The sequence below is a fragment of the Cervus elaphus genome, chromosome 1, assembly GCF_910594005.1.
Source record: "Cervus elaphus chromosome 1, mCerEla1.1, whole genome shotgun sequence".
Classification (NCBI taxonomy): Eukaryota; Metazoa; Chordata; class Mammalia; order Artiodactyla; family Cervidae; genus Cervus; species Cervus elaphus.
In genome coordinates this window covers 44,115,379-44,130,099 of record NC_057815.1, presented here as the reverse complement: position 1 = coordinate 44,130,099, position 14,721 = coordinate 44,115,379, and positions in this window count along the sequence as shown.

The window sequence follows — 14,721 nt, the reverse complement described above, 5'->3', positions numbered from 1 at the left end:
TTAATTAAATGGGAGGTGAGGGCATGGGGTTCAGGTGGGGGGTCTTCTAGCCAGATGGATGTGTAAGTGCAGAGGACCTGGGGTGGGAAGAGTCAGGCTCCCTGGAACCTGAAAGAGGACCCAGGTGGCTGAGTGGGGGGTGGGGGGGTGCAGGATGAGGGTCAAAGGTGGGTAGCTGCCAGGATACACTATAGGCCATGCTTTGGGATATTGGGCTTGATCCCAAGGCAGTAGGAAACCATTCAAGGATTTTTGTTAATCAAGGGGGTACTGTGATCAGACTGATGACTTCAGGATAGCCTTGTAGCTGCCAGAGAATGGATAGGAGACAGGAAAAGCTATAAAAAGCATGTCCTTGAATGGCCTCTGCAATGCTGCTGTGGTCATTGTGAGATGAGGTACTGCTGGATGTGAGAAATGAGTCAAGGACTTGGATCTCAGTAACAAGGTCCTGAGAAAAACCTCTTCTTTTCTTCCTGGTCCCCTGGTGGTGGCATAAAAAATTAGCCACAGTTCCTAACCAGAGGACAAACTATGCCAAAATCTGCTGTCCTTTTCTTGTCTTCTTTGCCCCTGTTCAGAGTAGGAGGGAGGGGGACTTCCCTGCCTGTCTGACCCTCTGTCTGGCTCCTGCTGGTTCTCACTTGGCAGGGCAGCTCCCTGGAATCACCCCTGTAACAGGTACCTATGGCAGAAATCACCTGTCCGAGAACCCTCCCACTCACTGTCACACACTCTCCTGCCCAGAAAAACCCAGGAGGTGGGGGGCATAGCAGAACCAACCCAGGTTGACCTCCATCTCCTGTGCCCCTTGTTTTGTGATTTGGGTGTTTTTATCCTTCCCCACGGGCTTCCCCAGTGGTTCAGTAGTAAAGAATCTATCTGCAGTACTGGAGCTGTGGGTTTGATCCCCGGGTCAGGAAGATCTCCTGGAGAAGGAAATGGCAATCTGCTCTAGTACACTTGCCTGAAAAGTCCCCTGGACAGAGGAGCCTGGTGGGCTATAATCCATGGGGTCACAAAGAGGCGGCGACAACTGAGCGGCTGGGCACATGCGCACATTCGTCCCGGGGTCAGCCCTGCTGTTCCAAGTCCCTCCTACTCTCCTGCTGACGAAGGGAGACCACGGAGCGACAACACTGGTCAGCAACATCTTATTCTGTAGTTATAGACAACACAGACAGGGGTGTCTATGGGCCATAAAAGCAATAGGCAGCTTGTGACATTTAATTCAAGATTAAAAGACACCGTCAGTTGGAGCTGATTGTGCTCATCCAGATGTCACCAGAAACAGCTGTATGCCATCTGCCTGAGTGGGTACCACCAGCTGGAGCAACTCCCCCTAAGACCCTGGCTTTGCTTTTCTCCACGGCAGGAAGGCAGCACCGGGGCTGGAGGCCAACCCGGGGGACGGGGATGATGGAGGCCGAGGTAGCGTCTCCTCCCCCTCCCCACTCCCCAGGCTTTGTTTATGCTAACAAAGGCGAGTAATGAATTACTGATAAGTGGCCTCTTTTAAAGGGAAATTATTCAAGAGAGCAGGTGAAATTCTGCCGCCATTCATCTTCCCAGCTCCGTGAAGCTGGCTCTGAGATGGGGAAAGGTAAGGGAGATGATTCATGACCATGGCCCTCCATCCGTCACTTGGGGCATCCTCAGCAATGGAGAAGCAGGATTGATGGGCCCCGGGGCCCAGGTTGGCAGTCGGCTGGGAATCCACTGGCTCCATCTCATTAGCCAGGGCAACAAGGCCACGAATCACTGGGACTTGAGTACCTGGCGCCAACTTAATGCCAAGGGGCAGTCATGGGGAGCGATAGGAGGGGATGGAGTCACTTTGCCAAAAAACAGCCTCACCCCTCTACAGGTTGGTCCCGGAAAGGGGATGCCCGTCAAGGGATTGTGCAGGAGGCTGTGAACGCTCACTGGTGTGGGCGTCAGGAGAGGAGGCCCAGCTCAGCCCCTTTCCCTTCCTGTCCCTGTTTCATAAAATGAACGGATCAGATATCCCAGACTTCCAGGCCCCATGGGCAATATTCAGACTTATTTTCTTGAACATGCATGGAGTAGGACCACACATCGTGTTTTAAATCTGAATATGTTGTCAACTTTAAATGAAAACTCAGATAACTAGCTTCCTTGAAAATAAAATCAGATCTAGCAATTAGTTGAGGCTGAGTACAGCTGCTTCCTGGTTGAGGGAGGCACCCCCTCCCCTTTGCCACCCGCCTCTCATCTCTGATTTTATACCATGGTCCATTCTCTCAGCTTCATCTGTCTACAGTTTCACACGGGTAAACCTGACATCACCTTGCTTGATGCCTGCCCTGCATGCTGTGGGCCCCTGGCCCCATTACCTCTGAGCTTCCCCATTGATGTTGAGGTGGGGACCCCACAGAACCCCACTCAGCACCCACAGGTGTACAGCCTAACAGTGCTGGGGAGCTAATGTTCAGTGAAGTGAACATTTGATCCCTGGAAAATGGGAGCTAGTAGAAGATTCTTCCCTCCTGCTCCCTCCCAGCAGTTGCTCCTGAGACATATAACTTCTTGAAATGGCCTTGCAAGATTGAGCAATCAGTCGCACTTGGCAGCAGCCAGCTCAGCGGTGTCTCCTCCCAGTGGCCCTTTCCCTCTCCACCCGGGATTGCACTCCCTAATAAGAGGGACCACGTGATCCTCTGCCTCAGGCCCTGCCTGCTGGGAAACCCAAGTGAAGACTCTGGTATCAGGAGTGACCCTGGACAGCAGCCCTTTATGGTGGGATTTTAGAGTTGGATTACTTGCTGGAGTTTTGGCATTAAGAACTCCACCAACTCTATCCCTAGGGATGGTAGTAACCCTGGCATTGCAGTGGTGAAAACTCTCACCTGTGGAACCCTGGGCGGAGGTGTAGGTGGAAGGTGAGACCTTGGTGTGTGCAGTGACCGTGGTGTCTGAACAGGTGATTGTAATGATTGTGGAGCATGAATGCCTGCTCAGTCGTGTTCAACTCTTTGCGACCCCATGGACTGTAACCTGCCAGGCTCCGCTGTCTAAGGGATTTCTCAGGAAAAAATACTGGAGTGGGGTGCCATTTCCTCCTCCAGGGGATCCTCCCAACTCAGGGGTTGAACCCACGTCTCCTGTGTCTCCTGAATTGGCAGGCAGATTCTTTACTGCTGAGCCATCGGGGAAGCCCCGATGATTGTGGAGCATGATGCTTTTTGTCAGCTGCATTTTGAAAGCCTCAAATATGAGAAAAGTTAGGCTCTTGCCATTGACTAGGACCTGGAAAACTGGGATGGGAGTGAATGTGTGGGTGAGACTGAGAATCTAAAATCTTGGGGTCCCTGGACCCTTCAGGCTGACAGATGCCTTCCCCTTAACAGAGAGGGAAGCCTCCCCTGGTCTGGAGAACATGCAGTGACTCCCCCAAGGCAAGTGTCTCCCATATGATTTTTTTCCTCAAACCTGCCCCACCCCCACCGTTTGTTACCTCCAGACCATTGGCCAGGGTCAAGTCCCAGTACAGCCTGAGTGGAAAGCCCTGTTTCAGAAGGAAATAGCTTATATTGGGAAGGAATGGCAGGCCCTGCCCTGGGAGCCTCCAGGACTAGGGGAGCCCAGGACAGGTAGAAGGAAGGAGGGGAGAGCAGGCTCCAAGGGAAAAACTCACTGACATGAAAGCACTCACCCTGGGATAAGGAGCAAGTATTAGGACCCACAGCTCTTCCTAACGGTGTGATGGAATGGTTTCTTAGAACTTGGTCATGGCAATGGGATGGGCTAAAGTGACACTTTCACTTTCCCTGATGACTCAGTGGTAAAGAATTATCCTGCTAATGCAGGAGACCCAGTTTTAATCTCTGGGTCCAGAAGATCCCCTGGAGGAGGAAATAGCAACCTGCTCCAGTTTTCTTGCCTGGGAAATCCCATAGACAGAGGGGCCTGGTAGGTAGGCTACAGTCCATGGGAGTTGCAAAGAGTCAGATACAACTAAACAGTAACAGCATGACAGTGGGCTACAGAAAACGAGTAGAAATGCCAGAACTTCCTCAGCAGAGCATTGAAGAGGGGTTAGAAGTTTCAAGAAAAGGAGGTTTTATTTTTAGTTGTTTTGGCTGCACCCCACAGCCTGTGAGATCTTAGTTCCCCAACCGGGCTTTGAACTGTACTGCCTGCAGTGGAAGCATGGTGTCTTAACCACTGGACCACCAGGGAAGTACCTGGAGGGGGAGGTTTTTAGAATGGGTTTTCTATGCAGGTCCTGGGAATGTACCAGATGATTGTTGTTTATACGTTGAACTGTGTCCCCAAAAGACACATTGAGGCCCTAATCCCAGCACCTGTGGGTGTGACGTAGGGACCTTGTGTGGAAATAGGGTCTTTGCAGATGTAATTAAATCAAAATGAGGTCATTAGGTGGATCCCTAATATAACCGATGCCCTTGTAAGAATAGGAGAGGACAGACAGAAAAGCGAAGGCAGAGATTAGAGTCATGTGGCCACAGTCCAAAGACCTGGAAGAAGCCAAGAAGAATCCTCACCTGGGGCCTTTGGAGGGAGCCTGGCCCTGCCAACACCTTAATTCCAGACTTCTATCCTCTAGGACTGAGAGAATAAATCTCTCTTGTTTAAAGCCACCCAGTCGTGGTACTTTTTTATGGCAGTCTTAAGAAATGAACACAGTTGTTTTTTCTGGGGATGCCCAGAGGAACTGGCCCTCACAAAGACAATAATAAGGAATGCCTTGGTAAGATGAGGGTGAAAGAGAAGACATCCACAGTGGCTGCCCTCAGTAGGCTGGGGCTGACGGCGGAACCAGCCTCCCCGTTCCCAATAGGCCTGCCAGGGTTCTGGGCCAGCAGAGGCCAGGTGGCGGCACTTCAGCAGGAGAGGCACGTGGGCAGCCAGACAACAGTAGCAACTGGGGAATCTGGACCTGCAGGGGTTTTTAGCCACGGCCCATCAGCCACGGGAGAGAAGATGGCTAGCCAGGGAGGGTATTGCTTAACTTGTTCGGTTTTTAAAACAGCAAGAAATGGTGAGAAGAAGGATGACATCAGGTCCTCACATGGTTTTCAGATGTGAGTTTGATCACAGACCCAGTATCCGTTGATAGAAAGGGAAGAGGGTCCTCTGGAGAAAGGCCCATACAAGGCACCCACAATCTAGATGACAAATATCCCCCCATCCTTTCTTGGGCTTCCCAGATGGCCCAGTGGTAAAGAATCCCTCTGCCGATGCAGGAGATGCAAGAGATGCAGGTTTGATCCCTGGATCCAAAAGATCCCCTGGAGAGGGATATAGCAACCCACTCCAGTATTCTTGCCTGGGAAGTCCCATGAATTGAGGAACCTGGTGGGCTACAGTCCATGAGGTCACAAAGAGTCTGACATGACCGAGAAACTGAGTATGTACACACATACACAATCCTTTCTCAAATGAGCTAGACACTTGCTAGAACAGCTATGCGTGGAAGGGCTTCCCAGGTGATGCCAGTGATAAAAAACCCGCCTGACAATGCAGGAGACATAAGAGACATGGGTTCGATCGCTGAGTAGGGAAGATACCCTGGAGGCAGGCATGGCAACCCACTCCAGTATTCCTGCCTGGAGAATCCCATGGACAGAGGAGCTTGGCGGGTACAGTCCATAGGGTTGCACAGAGTTGGACACGATTAAAGCAACTTAGCACTACGCTTGGAAGGAGGGACAGTACCTGCATTTCTAAGGACTGTTAGATACAGGCGCTGACCTCACCCTGACAGCAAAGGATCCAACCTGCCATCGTGGGCTTCCAGCTAGCGAGGGGGCTTCTTGGAACCCAGGTAGCAAAGGTACATTAGTCTAAGTCTGTCTTCCGGAGGATTCGTGGGCCAGCCCTGGAGTTATTTCCCTGTCCCTGAATGCATAATTGGGACAGCTATACCAAGGAGCTGGCAGAAGCCTCACATTTGGTTCCACAAATGTGAATGAGAGCCATTATGGTAGGATGGGCCAAGTGGGAGGCCCTGAAACTACCCTCCAGCTCAGTGCCAGCCAAGATAGTAAATCAGAAGAATTATTGCCACATTCTGGGAGAAACTGCAGAGATTAGTGACACCATTAAAAACTTAGAGGTTGCAGAGTTGGTGCTCCCCATCACAGACTCATTCGGCTCACCCTTCTGGCCCTGCTCAAGCCAAATTGATCATGGGGAATGACCGTGGATGAGCATAAACTTAACCAGGTGGCAACCCTCATTGCAGTTTCCATGCCAGATGTGGGCATTTTACTAGAGCAGGTCAAACGGCTTCTGGCATTTGTGTGAGTCTGTTGATCAAGCAAATGCCTTCCTCCCCATGCATGGGAAGGACAAAAAGCAGTTCATTTTCACACGGTGGGGGCAGATTTGTGGTCTTCCCCCAGGACTGCGCTCATCCTTTTGTTCTTGATCAGGATGTGGATGGACCTACAGTGGCCACAAATCACACAGATCCTGTGTCTCCCACCAACCCCACCAGAAGCATCTAAGGAGAGCTTGTTCTCCACAGTCAGGTGGAAAGGGTGACAGATCCCCAGGAAGCCAGCCATCCTGTCATCAGTCACTCCAGTGCAGATTCAGAGTGATGATGGCAGCAGGAATGGAGGCTTTGAGTGGCTAACAGCGATGGGCTCCCTCTTACCAAGACTCATCTTAAGACTGCCAAAACTGAACATGCAAACCAACAGCAGCAGAGACTGATGCTGAGCCTTTCATATGGCACACCATTCCTTAAGGAGACTAGTTAGCCTCTTGGCAGTAGGTTGATGGAATCAGACCCCTTCAATCCTGGAAGTGAGCTGAGGGCACACTGGTCTCCCTTTCCTGTCCACAGAGCCTCCAGTGGAACCAGATTCAGAGGGTGTGCAAGTTACCTGATATCTGTATGACGTTGTCTCAAACCAAGAAACCCAAGTCATAAAAGAAGATGTACAACCGGTCCACGGTCATGAGATTCCTAGTCTTGTCTACTCATCACCCTGAAACAGCCAGTCTAAGAGAGTGGTGAAACGTCTTGTTAATCTAAGGTCCTCGTTTAGGACAATACTGAGGCTTGGGGTAACGTCCTCTAGGAAGCAGCATGTGTGCTGCGTGCCGTGCTGAGCTGCTTCAGTCACGTCCAGCTCTTTGTGACACAACTCTTCATGAACTCTTTATGAACCATAGTTGGCCAGGCTCCTCTGTCCATGGGGTTCTCCAGGCATGAATATTGGAGTGGGTTGCCATTTCCTCCTCCAGGGGATCTTCCTGACCCGGGGATCGAACCTGCATCTCTTATGTTTCCTCTTAAGTTGGCAGGTGGGTTCTTTACCACTAGCACCACCTGGGAAGCCTCATATATACTGACTTAATGAACTATATATGACACTATGTCCCCAATAGCTAGAACACACAGAACTGGAAATCAAGGGATAGATGTTAGATTGCTCCTTACAACATTATTCTTATTGAACCACTTGAGAAATCTGTGCTTCCTTATCCTGTTTGTAGGCTTTTCCAGGTAACATAGGCCTTGGTTCCTATGTGCAAATGCTTCTGCCAGAGGACAAAGTAAGGGCAGCTTCCTTGAACTTGTAATTGTAATTACCTAGACACTCTGGGCTCTCCATGCCTGTGAACCAGTAAGTAGTAACTATGTTAGTGGGGTTATTAACTCTGTTACCATCAGGAGCTAGAGGTTCTGCTATACAATGGAAGAGGGGAGAAGGAGTCTGGAACTCAGAAGATTCCTTGGGGCATCTCTCGGTGCTTCTAAAATAATGACAATATTCCATTGTATATAGGTCCCACATCTTCTTTATCCATTCCTCTGTTGATAGATATTTAGATTGTTTTCAAGTCCTGGCTGTTGTAAATAGCACTGCAATGAACATTGGGTTATATGTGTCTTTTTGAATTAGTAGTGGGATTTCTGGGTCATATGTTAGTTCTATTTTTAGTTTTTTAAGGAACCTCCACACTGTTTTCTGCAGCAGCTGTACCAATTTACATTCCTACCAACAGTGCAAGAAGGTTTCCTTTTTCTCCACACCCTCTCCAGCACTTATTGCTTATAGATTTTTTTTTTTATGGTGGCCATTCTGACTGGTGTGAGGTGATACCTCATTATAGTTAAAATAGCTAGCAGAAAGCTGCAATATAAGGCAAGGAACTCAGCTCAGTGCTCTGTGATGACCTAGAGGAGTGTGATGGGGGGTGGGGGGTTGGCGTGGGAAAGAGATCCAAGAGGGAGGAGTTAAATAAATACATATAGCTCCCTGATAGTTCAGATGGTAAAGAATCCATCTACAATGCAGGAGACCTGGGTTCGATTCCTGGATTGGGAGGACCCCCTGGAGAAGGGAATGGTAACCCACTCCAGTATTCTTGCCTGGAGAATTTCATGGACAGAGGAGCCTGATGGGCTACAGCCTATGGGTTCACAAAGATTCAGGCACAGCAGAGGGACTAACACAACTACCAACATACCTGATATACCTCATGGTACAGCAGAGGCTGACACAATATTGTAAAGCAATTATGCTTCAGTAAAAAGGATATCAATGAACAAAGATTCACCAAAAAAAAAATAATAATAATAATAATAATAATAATGAGAACCATAACTCACAAAGGCCATTAGGAGCCCAGACTCCCCAGAGATGAAAGGTCAGAACCCATAAAGCAAGCAACCCAGACCAGTCAAACTGCTGGCCACGGATAAGGGAAACCTACAGTGAAGAGTGGAGAGAGAAGATGGTGAGTGTTGACTATAGCCTCAGGATCCAACAAGGCAGTGAGGACTGCAGCTTGTTTCACTAACTTTTCCTTACGTCTCTTTAAAGTGATGGCTGGCTCCCTCTTGAAGCGGGCTCTGTGACTGATCGGATTTGTACCTCTCCCTTCAGAAAAAAAAGGTGAGGGTTTTCTGCTCACAAAAAAAGGAGGCCTTGCTTTGTATTTTGAGTGTTAGATTTGAAAGTCAAGGCAAGTCAGGCCAGAGGCGGATGGTAAGGACAACTCTTAGGCACCACTGGGGATGCCCTTGGTCTGACCCAACCATTTTCCTGCCAAAGTGTGAGCAGCTCCGCATTGGTGTTACTGGGTCCTACCTGAGACAGCCTTGTCTCCTGACTGTGTTGCCTGCTATCTTGTCTCACCTCCTGCATCACTAACATCAAGACATGGGATGCTGAGGGATCTATTGTGGCACTCACGAGTTACTCCAGAAGGGGAGGGAGCTTAGTGCTCGGTGGGGCCAACCTTTGACAAATGGAATATTGAATCTAGTGGCTAAATCTTCCCTCTTCCTCTGGACAGTTTTTGCAGCTTCTTGCAGCTTCAGTTCCACAAGATTGGGCAGTAAGTTGCCCTTGACAGTGGCCGCCTTGATGACACATCCTTGTAGTGTTTCTCTGTCCTTCCCTGCTTCACTCCTCCTGCCCCTGACTCTTGTGCCCCCTGATAAAAAGATGCCATGTGAGCCTTTGCCCCAGGTTCTGCTTCCTTGGGAATCCAGGCAAAGACAATCTCTGATATTAAAGGTGGGCATCAGTTGTTATTTGTCATCTGCACTCCACTTTGATCATTTACATCACCTTTCTGGTCCTTGGGATAGCTGAGTTTGGGCCCCTGAATCACACGGTCTCTTAGATATGCTGCTCTGTCAGTCTGCGAGCTCATATATCCAAGAATGAAGGGTACAGATTCTTCCACAGGTTCACTGGCCATATGCTTCTGTCCCCTGGGGATTACCTCCTGCTTTAAGTTCTAAAGGATGAGACGTTTCAGTTTGTCTTGAATTGCATTTTTAGGCCACCCCTGTAAGGATTCCTAGAAGTACCGTGTTCCCAGATGGGACTCTCCTTTGTACCTAGACATCAGCTGAGAGAAAAAACGGGGAGGGGGTGGGGGGAAGTGAAAAAAATAAAGAGAGGAGAGATTGGGAGAAGGGTTATGGGAAGGATGATAGGTTAAAAGAAACTGTGGCATCACGAACTTGGTTGGACTCTAGGAAATCTGCTTTAAGAAATAAAAGCCAGGCCCTAGAATTCTTCTGGAATCTCTGCATGGGGTCCTGGAATCAGGCTCTGAAAACCACCCTCTATGTTTGGAAGGTCTTCAGAGAGAAAGGGGGCCAGGCGTTCTGTCACCAGTGCCAGCAGCAATCACCAGCTTTTGCCCCAGATCAAGCATTTGATCAGCACATGTTTTACTCCTACTATCTACAAGGTACTGACAGTATCTTGGGAACAAGGAGGAGACAGCAGAGACACAGATTTGGTTGTGCTTCCTGCCAAACATGAACTTGCAATGTATTTCTAGGCAACAAAAACAAGACAAGGCAACACGAGCTAGTTACAGAAAGAGCGGAGTGGACTGTGGGTGATGCGATTGAGAATGAGCTCCCTGAAGAGGCGGGTTGGGCTGCTGAGCAGTCAAAACGTTCATCCAAAACATATTTATTGATTACCTGTGATGTATAAGGCACCGTTCTAGGGTCTATACGAGGCGGGGTAATTGAGGGCATTGCTGGTGGGGACATAAACAAATATATTGACCTATTCTCTAGGGCCTTTGGGGCTTCCCACGTGGCGCTAGTAGTAAAGAACCTGTCTGCCAATGCAGGAGTCATATGAGGCCGGGGTTCGATCCCTGGGTTGGGAAGATCCCCTGGAGGGAGGGCATGGCCACCCACTCCAGTATTCCTGCCTAGAGAATCCCATGGACAGAGGAGCCTGGTGGGCTACAGTCCATGGTGTTGCAAAGAGTCAGACACAACTGAAATGACTTAGCATGCACCCACTAGGGACTTTAAGTAGGTGAGTTTAGAATCAACCATGAATGGCTATAATACCAGTCATGAGGTATTAAATAGCATAGGGATGATAAACATTAGTAAATCTAGGAGCACATAAGATGGAAAGGCTCAGTGCCAAGTTAAAGAGAAGGCATTCCCACTGGAATGTGAAACAGACACATCCAAGCCTGTCATTTAGATAGATGAGAGTGGATTGGGAGAAGGGCAGGAAAGGAGGGTACAAGGTGAAGGCTGGACAGTGGGATGTGGGTTTGGAGAACAGTGTGCAGTCCTTCTGATCCTTCATCAGTCACACGCCATGTCTCCCAGCACCAGGAGTTCTGCCAGTGCTAGCAATAGGTTTTGGTTAGGATGGTGTTTGGTGGATCACAGATATACCATTAGAGAAGGTTAGCCTAACAGGAGGGACGTTTTTGTTTGGTTCCATATCACTGGAATCCGGAGTTTAGACGCTGAAGCCCCACAAGGTCATCAGCTTTCTTCTGTCCCTCTGTACCTCTGCCTTTAGCATGCAACTTATTACTCATGGTCAAAATGTCTGTGTCATCTCTGGCTTCACATCATGAGAAGGAAAACAGAAGTGGCCAAGGTCATTTTTGGAGAGCAAAGTTCTAACTCTCAACTTACTCCTCACTGGCCAGGACCGCTGGCATGGCCACCCCTGCCCATAAAGAAGCTGAAGAGGCGGCTGGAACATTGTCCCCTCCACCAGGACTAGGGATGTGTTACAGGAGAGAACACAGTGGCTGGTGGGTAGGCAGTAAGCAGAGTCCTCCCTGAGATATGGCCATGATGGAACAGCATCTGCCATCGAGGAGCTCACAGTCCCGTGGATAGACATGTGAGCTGGTCATTTCCCTGGCAGGGCGATGCATAGGGTGTGTGTGAGCTGTTAAGAGGGACCTCTGCCCTCTCTTTGGGAGAGGGTGCAGAGGTCCCCAGGACCCGAGGCAGTAGGAGGAGAGGGAGGGTTGCTGGGCTCCCTGGTGGGGATGACTGAGGGCAGGGGTGATGCAGCACATTCACAGAATCAGAGGATGGCAAGGCAGCAGGGCAGTGACAGGCTGACAGTGAGGGTGGGAAATAACAGATAAAGGCAGGGGGGAAGAATCTAAGTTTTTCTGCCTCATTCAGGATTGGGGACTTCATCCTCCAGGCAGAGGAGAGTCAATGGAGGACTTCGGACAAGGAGTGGTATGTCAAGAGTATGCTATTTATTTAAAAACATTTTTTTATTTTGTATTGGAGGATAGCCAATTAACAATGTTGTGATAGTTTCAGGTGAATAGCAAAAGGACACAGCTATACACATACATGTATCCATTCTCCCCCAAACTCCCCTCCCATCCTGGTTGCCATATAACATTGTGCAGAGTTCCATGTGTTATTCAGGAGATCCTTGCTGGTCATCCATTTTAAATATATCAGTATGTACATGTCAATCCCAAACTGTAGGTCCTTGCTGGTTATTCATTTTAAATATATCAGTATGTACATGTCAATCCCAAACTCCCTAACTACCCCTTCCCTCCATCCTTCCCCTGCAACTATAAGTTCTTTCTTTAAGTTTGTGAGTCTGTTTCTCTTTTGTAAATACATTTGTAACATTTCTTTTTATATTTCACATATAAGAGATGTCATACAATGCTTCTCTGAAGAACTTGCTTTAGAATTAAGAGGAGATATCAATTTGGATTTGCCCCCCTATAGATTGCATTTAAAGTCAGTTTAAAGCTGGGTATCTGGATGTGATTACCCAGGGGCTGTGTGTAGAGAGAAAAACTGAAGAGGTGCCCAGGTAGAGCCCTAGGGGACTCCAGTGTCAAAAAGTTAGTGAAATGAAAGGGGGTCTGCAGAGGAGACAATGGAGAAGGAGGAAAACCGGCAGGGTGGGTATCCCGGATTCTTGTAAAGAAAGTATTTCAATAGGAAGGCAGTGATCAGTATGGCCAGGGGCTGCTGATGGTCAAATAAGATGTGAGCTAAGAACTCCCCACCGACATCAGCGCTCTGGAAGGCAAGGAGGACCTTGACATGAACACCTGGGTGGAGCAGAATGGCAGGTAGACTCGAATGGAGGAAAGGAATCAGGTGGACTGAAGGTGGACAACTCTTTCCAGGACAGTTGATAAAAATAACTGGAAGAGGAGGTGGTACACAAAATGATCTTTCTTTCCTTTTCTTTTCATTTTTTTTTTCCAAGATGGGAGGAATCACAGCAGGTTTGCCTGCTAAGAGTAGTGGACTAGGAAAGAATGGGAAACTAACGATGTAGGAGAGAGCAGAGTCGCACCCAAGCAATGTCCTTGCATAGGTGAGAGGAGTGGGCGTTGGCCTTGGCGGGAGTGTGGACTGTCTTCCCACAGCACAGGAGAGAGGTAGAAAATTTGAAATCGGATGTGGTGGGAGAGCAGTTGTGGGGATGGGAGTCTGGAGGTTTACTTCAGTCCTTCCCACATTGTCGGTGAATAGATAGCAAGGTTTTCAGTGGAGATGAGGGTGCAGGGGATGTGCTGGAGGTTTAAAGAGAGAGAAGAGGTATGAAATACTCATCGGGGAGAGGAGGAGAATGAATGGAGCAGAGAAATGATGGATGATGCCAGCTGGCAGTCGATGCCCACTTGAGTTTAGGGATCATCAATTTAAAGTAAGACCTTCAGCGGATGGTGTGTGTTCTTCTCCAGCTACACTCTGCTCCCAAAGACACAGGGACTGAGTAGGGGAAAGATGGAGGTTTTGCTAAGTGACCAGGATGGGAGAGGGGGCCAGGGAGTCGAGAGCACTTGCAACAGATGATGGCTTTTAATCAGGAAGCTGCTCTGGGTCAGGAGGTGCGTTGGGACAAGGGGGTAAAGAGGTGACAGGACCAACAAGGTACGGGTTCAAGTGGGACCAGAAGGTGAGAGCTGAGGGGTGAACTGGGGAGACTGGCTGTGGGGCTTGGGATGGGGGTTGTGGAGCAGTGAGACCTGCTGCCAGTGACAGGGTTCAAGCTGAGACCCTGGGAAGTGACTGGGCAGGGGTGGCTGGAGGCCAGCTGATGGGAGGAGAGGAAGTCAAAATGCAGTGGGCCAGAACCCCCACCAATCACGCTGGGGTGGATTGGAGAGAACCGCTGTTGATCCAGAAGCCAAAATGTTCAAGGCAGGAGAGGAAGACCAGCGGTTTGTAGGTGACACCAGCAAGGAAGGGTGGAGGGAGGTAGAGTCTTGGACTTGAGATCCAAACCTGGGTGTTTTTCAGGAGGTTGTTGTTCAGTCACTCAGTTGTGTCGGACTCTTTGTGACCCCATGGACTGCAGCACACCCGGCTTCCTTGTCCTTCACTATCTCCCAGAGTTTGCTCAAACTCATGTCCATTGAGTCGGTGATACCATCAAACCATCTCATCTTTTGTCGCCCCCTTCTCCTCCTGCTGTCAACCTTTCCCAGCATCAGGATTTTTTCCAGTGAGTCAGCTCTTTCCATCGGTGGCCAAAGGATTGGAGCTTCAGCATCAGCATCAGTCCTTCCAACGAATATTCAGGGTTGATTTCCTTTAGGATGGACTGGTTTGATCTCCTTGCTGTCCAAGGGACTCTCACGAGTCTTCTCCAGCACCACAGTTTGAAAGCATCAGTTCTTTGGGGCTCAGTCTTCTTTATGGTACAACTCTTACATCCATACATGACTACTGGAAAAACACAGCTTTGACTATATGGACCTTTGTTGGCAAAGTGATGTCTCTGTTTTTTTAATACAATGTCTAGGTTTTCAGGAGGAGGGAAGGATATTGTCAGGAAGCTGAGCAAGGAGGAGCCAGGAGGACCCTACTCCACCTCCAGTCCCAGGCACATAGGAGAGAAAACAGTGTAGGGAGGAGAACTGGGTTCAATTAGAGCAAGGGGGTAAAAAAGACCATTCAGGGGAGAGGCA